Source organism: Oncorhynchus keta, chromosome 4 (genome assembly GCF_023373465.1).
Source record: "Oncorhynchus keta strain PuntledgeMale-10-30-2019 chromosome 4, Oket_V2, whole genome shotgun sequence".
NCBI lineage: Eukaryota > Metazoa > Chordata > Actinopteri > Salmoniformes > Salmonidae > Oncorhynchus > Oncorhynchus keta.
In genome coordinates this window covers 78,347,308-78,362,780 of record NC_068424.1, presented here as the reverse complement: position 1 = coordinate 78,362,780, position 15,473 = coordinate 78,347,308, and the positions used below count along the sequence as shown (strand labels likewise).

The window sequence follows — 15,473 nt, the reverse complement described above, 5'->3', positions numbered from 1 at the left end:
ACACCATGCGTATTGGAGATGGCAGCGCACATTGTGATGTTCCCACCACGTCGACCAGGAACATCTATAATGAGGTGGAGGACACCATGCGTATTGGAGATGGCAGCGCACATTGTGATGTTCCCACCACGTCGACCAGGAACATCTATAATGAGGTGGAGGACACCATGCGTATTGGAGATGGCAGCGCACATTGTGATGTTCCCACCACGTCGACCAGGAACATCTATAAAGGCTCTGTGGCCAATGTTTCTCCCACTTCTTCTGGTCGTTGCTAGGTTGAACCCATCCTCATCACTCTGTGGCCAATGACGTTTCTCCCACTTCTTCTGCTCGTTGAGTTGGACCCAGCCTCATCAGGCTTGTGGATGACGTTTCTCCCACTTCTTCTGGTCGTTGCTAGGTTGGACCCAGCCTCATCTATAAAGGCTCTGTGGCCAATGACGTTCCTCCCACTTCTTCTGGTCGTTGCTAGGTTGGACCCAGCCTCATCTATAAAGGCTCTGTGGCCAATGACGTTCCTCCCACTTCTTCTGGTCGTTGCTAGGTTGGACCCAGCCTCATCTATAAAGGCTCTGTGGCCAATGACGTTCCTCACACTTCTTCTGGTCGTTGCTAGGTTGGACCCAGCCTCATCTATAATGGCTCTGTGGTCAATGACGTTTCTCCCACTTCTTCTGGTCGTTGCTAGGTTGAACCCAGCCTCATCTATAAAGGCTCTGTGGCCAATGACGTTTCTCCCACTTCTTCTGGTCGTTGCTAGGTTGGACCCAGCCTCATCTATAATGGCTCTGTGGCCAATGACGTTTCTCCCACTTCTTCTGCTCGTTGCTAGGTTGAACCCAGCCTCATCTATAAAGATGAACTCATGTGGGATTGGATCCATTTCCAGTACTCCCTGAAAACAATGAACAAAAGCAGTCAATATGGTGTTATCCAGTACACTGGGAAACAATGTTGCGCGTCGTGTACTGCAGTCAATATTGTACTTACATCCACATATGCTCGTCTGACCTCTTTGTTTCTTTGAGAGTTTCTCTCAAACGGCACCTTATAAAGTTGTTTCATTCTGATTTGGTTTCGCGTGAGAATGCGAGCCAATGTGAACAGACTGACTCGTTGAATGTTGTAATATGGTGTTGTCTTGGATGATGTGGCTTTGAATTTCTCGCAATCTGATTTCATTATTTTCCAAAACCAAGTTTAGAATGGCAGCTTCCTGTACCCGGTGAACATTTGGCCCCTTCCTCCACCCTTCCTGTACCCTGGTGAACATGTGGCCCCTTCCTCCACCATGGTTGGCCCCTTCCTGTACCCCGGTGAACATGTGGCCCCTTCCTCCACCATGGTTGGCCCCTTCCTGTACCCCGGTGAACATTTGGCCCCTTCCTCCACCATGGTTGGCCCCTTCCTGTACCCCGGTGAACATTTGGCCCCTTCCTCCACCATGCTTGCGTCTCTCAGCCCTTTAGAAAAACAAAAAAACTCAAATATAGGGCTGGACAATGCAGCCTAAAGATATTTCCCCCACAGTAGAGTAAATTCTACAGGAAATGTGTGCAGTTAGTGTATGACATCAGCCATTCATGAAGTAAACAGGTGTCACCCAACTGATACACTGTGACATGGGGTGTACTACATAGTGTGAAAGAAATGTTGGTTACATACCTGTACTCCAGTCTAAATGTCCGGATGACACAGGCGACAGTAAAACGGCTCAAGTTGGGCTGCACTCTCTGTCCAGCCTCTCACATTGTCAGCCCATGGTTGATGACATGATCAACTAAGGTTGCTCTGATTTCATTTGAAAGTTGTTGTCTTCTTTGGCCATGAACTCCTCTTCCAGCTCTACCCCTACCTCTCACTCTTCCTCCCCCTCTCATTCTCACCCTCCCTCTTCCTCTTCCTCTTCCACTCGCTGCAACGGCTTCCATTGTTGTTGTAAAACAAAAGGTGCTCACCTTCATAGTGCTTACTTCCTGATTGAAGTGGTAACAATTAACCATTGAAGTGTTTGGCCAGGTGGCACATGTATTTGCCAATTAGCTCATGTAGTGTCACTTTGAATGGCAGTGTTTTAAAATGGCAAACATGTGACTTTATGTCAGATTGTTGTGTCTTATGCAGAGAACCGTGTGCAGTGCATTTAAAAAGTGCCATTTAGAATTGCAAAAATGTGTAAAGCAGAAAATGTGTTTAGACTTTTGGAGACTTGAGAAGAGGTTTTGCTCTCTGTGTGTCAGTTTAAATAATTGTGCTGTTGCATGTCATTTTAGTGTGTTAGCAATTGGGGAAAAACTGTAAGCAGCGTGTTGTGCAAGGAGTTATAATTGATCATGATGAATGGGATATCAAAACCTTCAAGCAAATTGACATTAAATAACGAGACAAGCCATTCCCGCCATCCACAAGGCCATATGCACCACTCTTAATGGCAGAGGTTCATTCAGTATTCTGTAGTGCTTGATGCTTCATGGAATGAGTCATCTCAAATCAAATCAAATCCAATCGAGTAATCTGCTCAACAATACAAATCAAATTGTATTGGTCACATGCGTCAAATCAACAGGTGTAAGATCAGTGAAATGCTGAATACAACAGGTGTAATAGACCTTACAGTGAAATGCTGAATACAACAGGTGTAGTAGACCTTACAGTGACATGCTGAATACAACAGGTGTAGTAGACCTTACAGTGACATGCTGAATACAACAGGTGTAGTAGACCTTACAGTGAAATGATGAATACAACAGGTGTAGTAGACCTTACAGTGAAATGATGAATACAACAGGTGTAGTAGACCTTACAGTGAAATGCTGAATACAACAGGTGTAGTAGACCTTACAGTGAAATGATGAATACAACAGGTGTAGTAGACCTTACAGTGAAATGATGAATACAACAGGTGTAGTAGACCTTACAGTGAAATGCTGAATACAACAGGTGTAGTAGACCTTACAGTGAAATGCTGAATACAACAGGTGTAGTAGACCTTACAGTGAAATGATGAATACAACAGGTGTAGTAGTACAGTGAAATAGAATACAACAGGTGTAGTACACCTTACAGTGAAATGCTGAATACAACAGGTGTAGTAGACCTCACAGTGAAATGCTGAATACAACAGGTGTAGTAGACCTCACAGTGAAATGATGAATACAACAGGTGTAGTAGACCTTACAGTGAAATGATTAATACAACAGGTGTAGTAGACCTACAGTGAAATGATGAATACAACAGGTGTAGTAGACCTTACAGTGAAATGATGAATACAACAGGTGTAGTAGACCTTACAGTGAAATGATGAATACAACAGGTGTAGTAGACCTTACAGTGAAATGATGAATACAGGTGTAGTAGACCTTACAGTGAAAGGTGAATACAACAGTAGTAGACCTTACAGTGAAATGATGAATACAACAGGTGTAGTAGACCTTACAGTGAAATGATGAATACAACAGGTGTAGTAGACCTTACAGTGAAATGATGAATACAACAGGTGTAGTAGACCTTACAGTGAAATGCTGAATACAACAGGTGTAGTAGACCTTACAGTGAAATGATGAATACAACAGGTGTAGTAGACCTTACAGTGAAATGCTGAATACAACAGGTGTAGTAGACCTTACAGTGAAATGCTGAATACAACAGGTGTAGTAGACCTCACAGTGAAATTATGAATACAACAGGTGTAGTAGACCTTACAGTGAAATGATGAATACAACAGGTGTAGTAGACCTCACAGTGAAATGCTGAATACAACAGGTGTAGTAGACCTTACAGTGAAATGCTGAATACAACAGGTGTAGTAGACCTTACAGTGAAATGATGAATACAACAGGTGTAGTAGACCTTACAGTGAAATGCTGAATACAACAGGTGTAGTAGACCTTACAGTGAAATGCTGAATACAACAGGTGTAGTAGACCTTACAGTGAAATGATGAATACAACAGGTGTAGTAGACCTTACAGTGAAATGATGAATACAACAGGTGTAGTAGACCTTACAGTGAAATGCTGAATACAACAGGTGTAGTAGACCTTACAGTGAAATGCTGAATACAACAGGTGTAGTAGACCTTACAGTGAAATGCTGAATACAACAGGTGTAGTAGACCTTACAGTGAAATGATGAATACAACAGGTGTAGTAGACCTTACAGTGAAATGCTGATGAATACAACAGGTGTAGTAGACCTTACAGTGAAATGCTGAATACAACAGGTGTAGTAGACCTTACAGTGAAATGCTGAATACAACAGGTGTAGTAGACCTTACAGTGAAATGCTGAATACAACAGGTGTAGTAGACCTTACAGTGAAATGCTTACAGTGAAATGATGAATACAACAGGTGTAGTAGACCTCACAGTGAAATGCTGAATGCAGGTGTAGTAGACCTTACAGTGAAATTATGAATACAACAGGTGTAGTAGACCTTACAGTGAAATGATGAATACAACAGGTGTAGTAGACCTTACAGTGAAATGATGAATACAACAGGTGTAGTAGACCTTACAGTGAAATTATGAATACAACAAGTAGACCTTACAGTGAAATGATGAATACAACAGGTGTAGTAGACCTTACAGTGAAATGCTGAATACAACAGGTGTAGTAGACCTCACAGTGAAATGCTGAATACAACAGGTGTAGTAGACCTCACAGTGAAATGCTGAATACAACAGGTGTAGTAGACCTTACAGTGAAATGCTGAATACAACAGGTGTAGTAGACCTTACAGTGAAATGCTGAATACAACAGGTGTAGTAGACCTTACAGTGAAATGATGAATACAACAGGTGTAGTAGACCTCACAGTGAAATGCTGAATACAACAGGTGTAGTAGACCTTACAGTGAAATGATGAATACAACAGGTGTAGTAGACCACAGTGAAATGCTGAATACAACAGGTGTAGTAGACCTTACAGTGAAATGATGAATACAACAGGTGTAGTAGACCTCACAGTGAAATGCTGAATACAACAGGTGTAGTAGACCTTACAGTGAAATGCTGAATACAATAGGTGTAGTAGACCTTACAGTGAAATGCTGAATACAACAGGTGTAGTAGACCTCACAGTGAAATGCTGAATACAACAGGTGTAGTAGACCTTACAGTGAAATGATGAATACAACAGGTGTAGTAGACCTCACAGTGAAATGCTGAATACAACAGGTGTAGTAGACCTTACAGTGAAATGCTGAATTCAACAGGTGTAGTAGACAGTGAAATGATGAATTCAACAGGTGTAGTAGACCTCACAGTGAAATGCTGAATACAACAGGTGTAGTAGATACAGTGAAATGCTGAATACAACAGGTGTAGTAGACCTTACAGTGAAATGCTGAATACAACAGGTGTAGTAGACCTCACAGTGAAATGCTGAATACAACAGGTGTAGTAGACCTCACAGTGAAATGATGAATACAACAGGTGTAGTAGACCTCACAGTGAAATGCTGAATACAACAGGTGTAGTAGACCTACAGTGAAATGCTGAATACAACAGGTGTAGTAGACCTTACAGTGAAATGCTGAATACAACAGGTGTAGTAGACCTTACAGTGAAATGCTGTGAAATGCTGAATACAACAGGTGTAGTAGACCTTACAGTGAAATGCTGAATACAACAGGTGTAGTAGACCTTACAGTGAAATGCTGAATACAACAGGTGTAGTAGACCTCACAGTGAAATGCTGAATACAACAGGTGTAGTAGACCTTACAGTGAAATGCTGAATACAACAGGTCTAGTAGACCTCACAGTGAAATGCTGAATACAACAGGTGTAGTAGACCTCACAGTGAAATGCTGAATACAACAGGTGTAGTAGACCCAACAGGTGTAGTAGACCTCACAGTGAAATGCTGAATACAACAGGTGTAGTAGACCTTACAGTGAAATGCTGAATACAACAGGTGTAGTAGACCTTACAGTGAAATGCTGAATACAACAGGTGTAGTAGACCTTACAGTGAAATGCTGAATACAACAGGTGTAGTAGACCTCACAGTGAAATGCTGAATACAACAGGTGTAGTAGACCTCACAGTGAAATGCTGAATACAACAGGTGTAGTAGAACAGTGAAATGATGAATACAACAGGTGTAGTAGACCTACAGTGAAATGCTGAATACAACAGGTGTAGTAGACCTTACAGTGAAATGCTGAATACAACAGGTGTAGTAGACACAGTGAAATGATGAATACAACAGGTGTAGTAGACCTTACAGTGAAATGATGAATACAACAGGTGTAGTAGACCTTACAGTGAAATGCTGAATACAACAGGTGTAGTAGACCTTACAGTGAAATGATGAATACAACAGGTGTAGTAGACCTCACAGTGAAATGCTGAATACAACAGGTGTAGTAGACCTTACAGTGAAATGCTGAATACAACAGGTGTAGTAGACCTTACAGTGAAATGCTGAATACAACAGGTGTAGTAGACCTTACAGTGAAATGCTGAATAGTAGTAGACCACAGTGAAATGCTGAATACAACAGGTGTAGTAGATACAGGAAATAGATACAAGGGAGTAGATACAGTGAAATGATGATAGGTGTAGTAGACCACAGTGAAATATGAATACAAGGTGTAGTAGACCTCACAGTGAAATGCTGAATACAAAGTAGTAGATACAGTGAAATAGAATACAACAAGTAGACCTTACAGTGAAATGCTGAATACAACAGGTGTAGTAGATTCTTACAGTGAAATGATGAATACAACAGGTGAGTAGACCAAGTGATATGAATACAACAGGTGTAGTAGATACAATACAACAGGTAGTAGTAGACACAGTGAAATATGAATACAACAGGTGTAGTAGATACAGTGAAATGCTGATAGGTGTAGTAGACCACAGTGGATAGATACAAGGTAGTAGATACAAGGATAGATACAAGGATAGAGTGAAATGCTGAATACACAGGTGGTAGATACAAGGAAATAGATAACAACAGGTGCAGATACAGTGAAAGCTGAATACAACAGGATAGATACAACAGGATAGATAGTAGATACAGTGAAATGCTGCAATACAATAGATACAAGGATAGATACAGTGAAAGGATAGATACAAGGGGTAGATACAAGGATAGATACAAGGATAGGATAGATACAAGGGTAGATACAAGGATAGATACAAGGGTAGATACAAGGATAGATACAAGATACAAGGATAGATACAAGGATAGATACAAGGATAGATACAAGGATAGATACAAGGATAGATACAAGGGGTAGATACAAGGATAGATACAAGGATAGATACAAGGATAGATACAAGGATAGATACAAGGATAGATACAAGGATAGATACAAGGGTAGATACAAGGATAGATACAAGGATAGATACAAGGATAGATACAAGGGTAGATACAAGGATAGAGGATACAAGGATAGATACAAGGATAGATACAAGGATAGATACAAGGGTAGATACAAGGATAGATACAAGGATAGATACAAGGGTAGATACAAGGATAGATACAAGGATAGATACAAGGATAGATACAATAGATAGATACAAGGATAGATACAAGGATAGATACAAGGATAGATACAAGGATAGATACAAGGATAGATACAAGGATAGATACAAGGATAGATACAAGGATAGATACAAGGATAGATACAAGGATAGATACAAGGATAGATACAAGGATAGATACAAGGATAGATACAAGGAGGGTAGATACAAGGATAGATAAAGGATAGATACAAGGATAGATACAAGGATAGATACAAGGATAGATACAAGGATAGATACAAAGATAGATACAAGGATAGATACAAGGATAGATACAAGGATAGATACTTAAAAAGATAGATACAAGGATAGATACAATAGATACAAGGATAGATACAAGGATAGATACAAGGATAGATACAAAGATAGATACAAGGATAGATACAAGGGTAGATACAAGGATAGATACAAGGATAGATACAAGGATAGATACAAGGATAGATACAAGGATAGATACAAGGATAGATACAAAAGATAGATACAAGGATAGATACAAGGGTAGATACAAGGGTAGATACAAGGATAGATACAAGGATAGATACAAGGATAGATACAAGGATAGATACAAGGATAGATACAAAGATAGATACAAGGATAGATACAAGGGTAGATACAAGGGTAGATACAAGGATAGATACAAGGGTAGATACAAGGATAGATACAAGGATAGATACAAGGATAGATACAAGGATAGATACAAGGATAGATACAAGATACAAGGATAGATACAAGGATAGATACAAGGGTAGATACAAGGATAGATACAAGGATAGATACAAGGATAGATACAAGGATAGATACAAGGATAGATACAAGGATAGATACAAGGATAGATACAAGGGTAGATACAAGGGATAGATACAAGGATAGATACAAGGATAGATACAAGGATAGATACAAGGATAGATACAAGGATAGATACAAAGATAGATACAAGGATAGATACAAGGATAGATACAAGGGTAGATACAAGGATAGATACAAGGGTAGATACAAGGATAGATAGATAGATACAAGGATAGATACAAGGATAGATACAAGGGTAGATACAAGGATAGATACAAGGATAGATACAAGGATAGATACAAGGGTAGATACAAGGATAGATACAAGGATAGATACAAGGATAGATACAAGGATAGATACAAGGATAGATACAAGGATAGATACAAGGATAGATACAAGGATAGATACAAGGATAGATACAAGGTAGATACAAGGATAGATACAAGGGTAGATACAAGGATAGATACAAGGATAGATACAAAGATAGATACAAGGATAGATACAAGGATAGATACAAGGATAGATACAAGGATAGATACAAGGGTAGATACAAGGGTAGATACAAGGATAGATACAAGGATAGATACAAGGATAGATACAAGGATAGATACAAGGATAGATACAAGGATAGATACAAGGGTAGATACAAGGATAGATACAAAGATAGATACAAGGATAGATACAAGGGTAGATACAAGGGTAGATACAAGGATAGATACAAGGATAGATACAAGGATAGATACAAAGATAGATACAAGGATAGATACAAGGGTAGATACAAGGGTAGATACAAGGATAGATACAAGGATAGATACAAGGATAGATACAAGGATAGATACAAGGATAGATACAAGGATAGATACAAGGGTAGATACAAGGATAGATACAAGGATAGATACAAGGATAGATACAAGGGTAGATACAAGGATAGATACAAGGATAGATACAAGGATAGATACAAGGGTAGATACAAGGATAGATACAAGGATAGATACAAGGATAGATACAAGGATAGATACAAGGGTAGATACAAGGATAGATACAAGGATAGATACAAGGATAGATACAAGGATAGATACAAGGATAGATACAAGGATAGATACAAGGGTAGATACAAGGATAGATACAAGGGTAGATACAAGGGTAGATACAAGGATAGATACAAGGGTAGAGACAAGGATAGATACAAAGATAGATACAAGGATAGATACAAGGATAGATACAAGGATAGATACAAGGGATAGATACAAGGATAGATACAAGGATAGATACAAAGATAGATACAAGGATAGATACAAGGATAGATACAAGGTGTGTGTGTGTTGGGTCTAGTGAATGTGAATATAATCATTGCAAAAAAATTAAGATTCAAAAATGAATGATAAAAAGGTCAATGTAAATAGTAGCATTTGATTAACTGTTCAGCAGACTTATGACTTTGGGGTAGAAGGTGTTCAGGATCCTTTTGGCCCCAGACTTGGCACTCCGGCACCACTTGCCATGTGGTAGAGAGAACAGTCTATGACTAGGGTGGCTGGAGTCTTTGACAATTTTTCAGGACTGCCTCTGACACCGCCTGGAATAGAAGTCCTGGATGGCGCCTGTAGCGCCTCGGATGCCGAGCTGTTGCCACACCAGGCGGTGATGCAGCCAGTCAAGATGCTCTCAACGGTGCAGCTGTAGAACCTTTTGAGGATCTGAGGGCACATGTCCATATTTTCAGCATCCTGAGGAGGAAGAAACAATGTCTGCTAAGGTGGGTTCAAATGACAAATCGTCAAATACTGTACATTAAACAATATTAAACATTAAGACAAGACCACTGAAAATGACTTATCAGAACTTATTACACTTGACAAAAAAATATATACAGTGCCTTGCGAAAGTATTCGGCCCCCTTGAACTTTGCGACCTTTTGCCACATTTCAGGCTTCAAACATAAAGATATAAAACTGTATTTTTTTGTGAAGAATCAACAACAAGTGGGACACAATCATGAAGTGGAACGACATTTATTGGATATTTCAAACTTTTTTAACAAATCAAAAACTGAAAAATTGGGCTTGCAAAATTATTCAGCCCCTTTACTTTCAGTGCAGCAAACTCTCTCCAGAAGTTCAGTGAGGATCTCTGAATGATCCAATGTTGACCTAAATGACTAATGATGATAAATACAATCCACCTGTGTGTAATCAAGTCTCCGTATAAATGCACCTGCACTGTGATAGTCTCAGAGGTCCGTTAAAAGCGCAGAGAGCATCATGAAGAACAAGGAACACACCAGGCAGGTCCGAGATACTGTTGTGAAGAAGTTTAAAGCCGGATTTGGATACAAAAAGATTTCCCAAGCTTTAAACATCCCAAGGAGCACTGTGCAAGCGATAATATTGAAATGGAAGGAGTATCAGACCACTGCAAATCTACCAAGACCTGGCCGTCCCTCTAAACCATGGGCTCATCAAAGGAGAAGACTGATCAGAGGCAGCCAAGAGGGTAATTATACTCTGGATGAACTGCAAATTACAGCTGACTGGGAGAATCTGTCCATAGGACAACAATCAGTCGTATATTGCACAAATCTGGTTTATGGAAGAGTGGCATTCACCAGAAAGCCATTTCTTAAAGATATCCATAAAAAGTGTCGTTTAAAGTTTGCCAGGACCCAGAAAGCCACCTGTGACAGGAGTCATAGCAACATAAACCTGCTACAACTGTCAAGCTAACCCTGCTCAAAAATGGTCAGAAAAGGCAGAAAACAGGAGCTTTCTGGACAAGTGGGAGGCAGAATATCTGTTTATCATATGTAAACACAAACCTGTTTGTCTTGTTTGTGGAGTCAACGGGCTGGAAGATGGATACAACATTAGATGGGACACTATGGAGCCAAACACCATGACAAATGGAAGGACCTGGACATGACTCAAAGGAGCCAGAGTAGAGGAGATGAAAAGAAGTTTGGTTTCACAACAAGACAATGTCCAAAACAAAAGCAACATCACAAAGCGAATGGTTCAAAAATAAACATATCCAGATGTTATAGTGGCAGTCAAATCAGACCTGAATCCAATTGAGAATCTGTGGAAAGAACTGAAAACTGCTGTTCACAAATGCTTCCATCCAACCTCACTGAGCTCGAGCCCAGAGAAAAACAAGAGTAGAGATGCAAAATCAGAAAAAGTGCATGATGAAGGAGGAATGGGAAAAAAAAGCATTTTAAAACTGTGAGCCTGAGCAGGAACACAGTAGCTGATCGCAGCAAAAGGTGGCACCAATCTGTATTACCAGCTGATGGAAAAGGGAAAAGATTTTGTTGCGTTTTTCTGTTTTTGATTTGTTAAAAAGTTTGAAATATCCAATAAATGTGCTCAGCTTCATGATTGTGTCATCCTTGGAGTGGACTCAAAAATCTGTTTTATATCTTTATGTTTCAAATCAATGCATGGCAAACCACAGGAAAGGAAATATTTGAGGCACTGTTTCCAAATTATAACTTAAATAAAGCTGAAGGGACTAAAATGTGTATTACTACAACAAATAGAATGGTAACTTCAGCGTTATAATTCAGAATCCATAAATGCAATAGGTCTGAAACCGTTGGGAAGGTCAGAACCAATATGGTTATCTAGTTCTAAATAAAACTGTTTAGTGTTTTATCAACTGTTTGACAGCTTGAGCTAAAATGGATCAAATTAATCCAACTGCATCATACATCAGGAAGCAAAAACTTTTTGCCAAAGCCCTAAAGATGGAACATGTTATGACCACAGTAACACAGGTAGTTAACTTTATAAGAGCCAATGGTTCTGAAATCTTGAGCCAGTTTAAATCTTTTCTGGAGGAGTGTGGTTCAATTGACGCATGATTTGACGTGCCGTATCACACAGAGGTGAGATGGCTCAAGCAAAGGAAAAGTACTGAACAGATGTTTCGAGCTGCGTGAGGAATTATGTCAATTCCTGGAAACCAAAGGGAAGGATACAGCAGAGCTCCGGGAGCAAAAGTTCCTGTGTGAGCTGGCCTTTTTGTGAACCATCTCGACTCTTCTCGAGCGCTGAACCTGCAGCTTCAGGGGCGAGGGGGGGCATCATCAGGGACATGACGCTGTAGTGAGGGCCTTCAAAACTAAACTGTGCCTGTGGGAGAATCAGATGCTGCAAGGAAACCCTTGCCATTTTCCCTGCTGCAAATCCATAAAAGCGCAGATCTCTACCACCGTGTTCCCATGCGCACAGTTTGCTGAGTTTAGCCGGCGATTTGCCGACATTCGATGCCCAGAAATGCAAGTTTGAACTGCTTAGTAATCCCTTCGCAGTTGATGTGGAAAATGCACCAACCAACATCCAAATGGAGCTGATTGAACTCCAGTGCAACGACACGCTGAAGTCAAAGTATGATGCTGTGGGAATGCACAAAGTTTCCACGAGAGTTCATCCTTGATGAAATGTTCAGCACTTATCTATGCGACCTGCTCCAATGCACCTCAGGACCTCAGCTGCTCAGATCACCTTCCATGACAACGAACCTAAGCACTTATCAGCCAAAACAACTTCTCTTCGATGAAGATGACCAAAACAACTCACAGGAGACGCCCTGACTGATGAACATCTTGGAGAGACCGAAAACTGAGGATTTCTTCAGCTCAGAGCTTGAGCCCAGACATTGAGAACTAGCATCCAAGAAGAGATGCCAGGTATCTGGCTTGGGCACATCAGATTCAAGAAGACCAGTGTGCAATAATTAACGTTTTCTTTATGCACTTTTTCAACAAGGCATGAGTAAAGGGTTTGAATGGTTGATTGATTTATTATCATTTTATTTGTAAAATTATTGCCAGTTCTAAAAAAGTTGTTTTTGGTATTTAAATTATGGGGCTGCAAATGAAAAGAGGATATATTTATTTTATGGGATTTTTTATTTGAAAATCAATTTGAGAATAAGGCTGTTAATTAATTAAATGTGTAATAAAGGGGTGAATACTTTGATGTGTTTTTCATTTGACCTTTTTTCGATTTTGCATGTCTCCACTATTAAATTATATATTGTATGGTAATTTTTGGTCATGCTTGTTCCATATTCAATGTTAAAGCAAAACTTGTTTGGGTCCATATTAAAAGGTTAATTTGTTCAATGTTGGCCCGTGACTTTGTTCAGGATTTTACATTAAGAAGGCCCACTGGGTATTTGAGTTTGACACCCCTGCTCTAAACTTTCAGCTCATACAATAGTGAAGATGATCAGAGATGCAGCCAAGAGACCCATGATCACATCTGGATGAACTGCAGAGATCCAGCTGGGAGAATCTGTCCAGCAGTGAATCAGTCAAATACAAATTGGCCTTTATGGAAGAGTGGCAGGGAGTTTTCTTAAAGATATCCATAAAAAGTGTTGTTCGATATCCATAAAAAGTGTTGTTTAAAGTTTGCCACAAGACCTGGGTAAACAAACCTGTGGAAGAAGGTATTCTTTGAGCAGATGAAACCAAAATTGAACTTTTTGGCAACAATGCAAAAACGTTATGTTTGGCGTTAAAGCAACACAGGCCATCACCCTGAACACAACATCCCCACTGTCAAACATGGTGGTGGCAGCATCATCAGGGACAGGGAAGATGGTTAAAATTGATGGGAAGATGGATGGAAGCCCGGGAAGCCCGTACAGAATACAAATATTCCAAAATATGCATCCTGTTTGCAACAAGGCAAAGAAATTGGCAAAGCAATTAACTTTTGGTCCTGAATACAAAGTGTTGTGTTTGGGGCAAATCCAATAGAGCACATTACTGAGTACCATTCTCCATATGTTCAAGCATAGTGGTGGCTGCATCATGTTATGGGTATGCTTGTAATCGTCAAGAACTGGGGAGTTTTTCAGGGTAAAAAAAACAATGGAATGGAGCTAAGCACAGGCAAAATCCTAGAGGAACACCTGGTTCCGTCTGCTTTCCACCAGACACTGGGAGATGAATTCACCTTTTTTAGCAGGACAATAACCTAAAACACAAGGCCAAATCTACACTGGTGTTGCTTACCAACAAGACAGTGAATGTTCCTGAGTGGCCGAGTTACAGTTTTGATTAAAATCTGCTTGAAAATCTATGGCAAGACTTGAAAATGGTTGTCTAGCAACATTCAACAACCAATTTGACAGAGCTTGAAGAATTTTGAAAAGAATAATGGGCAAATACAATCCAGGTGTACAAAGCTCCTCGAGACTTACCCAGAAATACTCACAGCTGTAATCGCTGCCAAAGATGATTCTAACATGTACTGACTCTGGGGTGTGAATACTTATGGAAATGAGACATTACTGGATTTAATTTCCAATACATTTGCAAACATTTCTAAAAATATGTTTTCACTTTGTCCTTATGGAATATTGTGTGTAGATGTTGTGAGGAAAACATATACATTTAATTAATTTTGAATTCAGGCTGTAACACAACAAAATGTGGAATAAGTCAAGGGGTGTGAATCATTTTTGAAGGCACTGTACTTTGAGTTGGGTTACTCGAATGGTTCTAGGCAGCGTGTTTCCGCCAAAATAAAATTGTTAGCAGAGCTAATGACTTTTTACAGTGTACTAATGCACACAACACACACACACACACACACACACACACACACACACACACACACACACACACACACACACACACACACACACACACACACACACACACACACACACACACACACACACACACACACACACATAAACACACACAGAGGTACTGGGGGTTGTGTCGTTTTCTGATTACTGCAATCACTCAGGTCATTATAAAAACTGCTACTAATAGCCTACACTTCCGCTAGTTTTCACAACACTATTACACCGTAAGGCATATTAATTTTCACACAACCCTTGACAACCCTTATCTGACTTTCAACAGAGGGACCAAACTTCTTTTCACTTCATGGTATTTATTTTAAGCCTAATGGGTGAGAAAAACATTTGAATAAGAAAGAAGAGTTGTTGTTTTTTTTACTTGCGAAAAGCAACAGGGAACTTTTCCATCTATCTAAGGTCATGTCAATGTGAGCTGTGTTTGTGTCTTTGTCTTTGACATCCAGACAAACAGAGGTCTCATAATGGAGCCTCGTGGGATTGTCAGTCACTAATTAGTAATAAAGATGATTACATCTTTCAATCA

General features: G+C 39.8%; 2 long non-coding RNA genes across 2 annotated transcripts; both read right to left on the bottom strand.

Annotated features, from left to right (window-relative positions):
- Positions 1-2,630: 2,630 nt before the first annotated feature.
- LOC127916282 (uncharacterized) lies at positions 2,631-4,528 on the bottom strand. The gene is made up of 4 exons (XR_008094239.1): positions 4,399-4,528; positions 3,815-4,118; positions 3,511-3,624; positions 2,631-2,878 (listed from the first exon to the last, which is right to left on the bottom strand). It is a non-coding gene; the product is annotated as an uncharacterized LOC127916282 (long non-coding RNA).
- A 35-nt stretch (positions 4,529-4,563) lies between these two features.
- LOC127916283 (uncharacterized) lies at positions 4,564-6,075 on the bottom strand. Its single transcript, XR_008094240.1, has 3 exons — positions 5,893-6,075; positions 4,962-5,075; positions 4,564-4,697 (listed from the first exon to the last, which is right to left on the bottom strand). It is a non-coding gene; the product is annotated as an uncharacterized LOC127916283 (long non-coding RNA).
- Between the last annotated feature and the right edge of the window lie 9,398 nt (positions 6,076-15,473).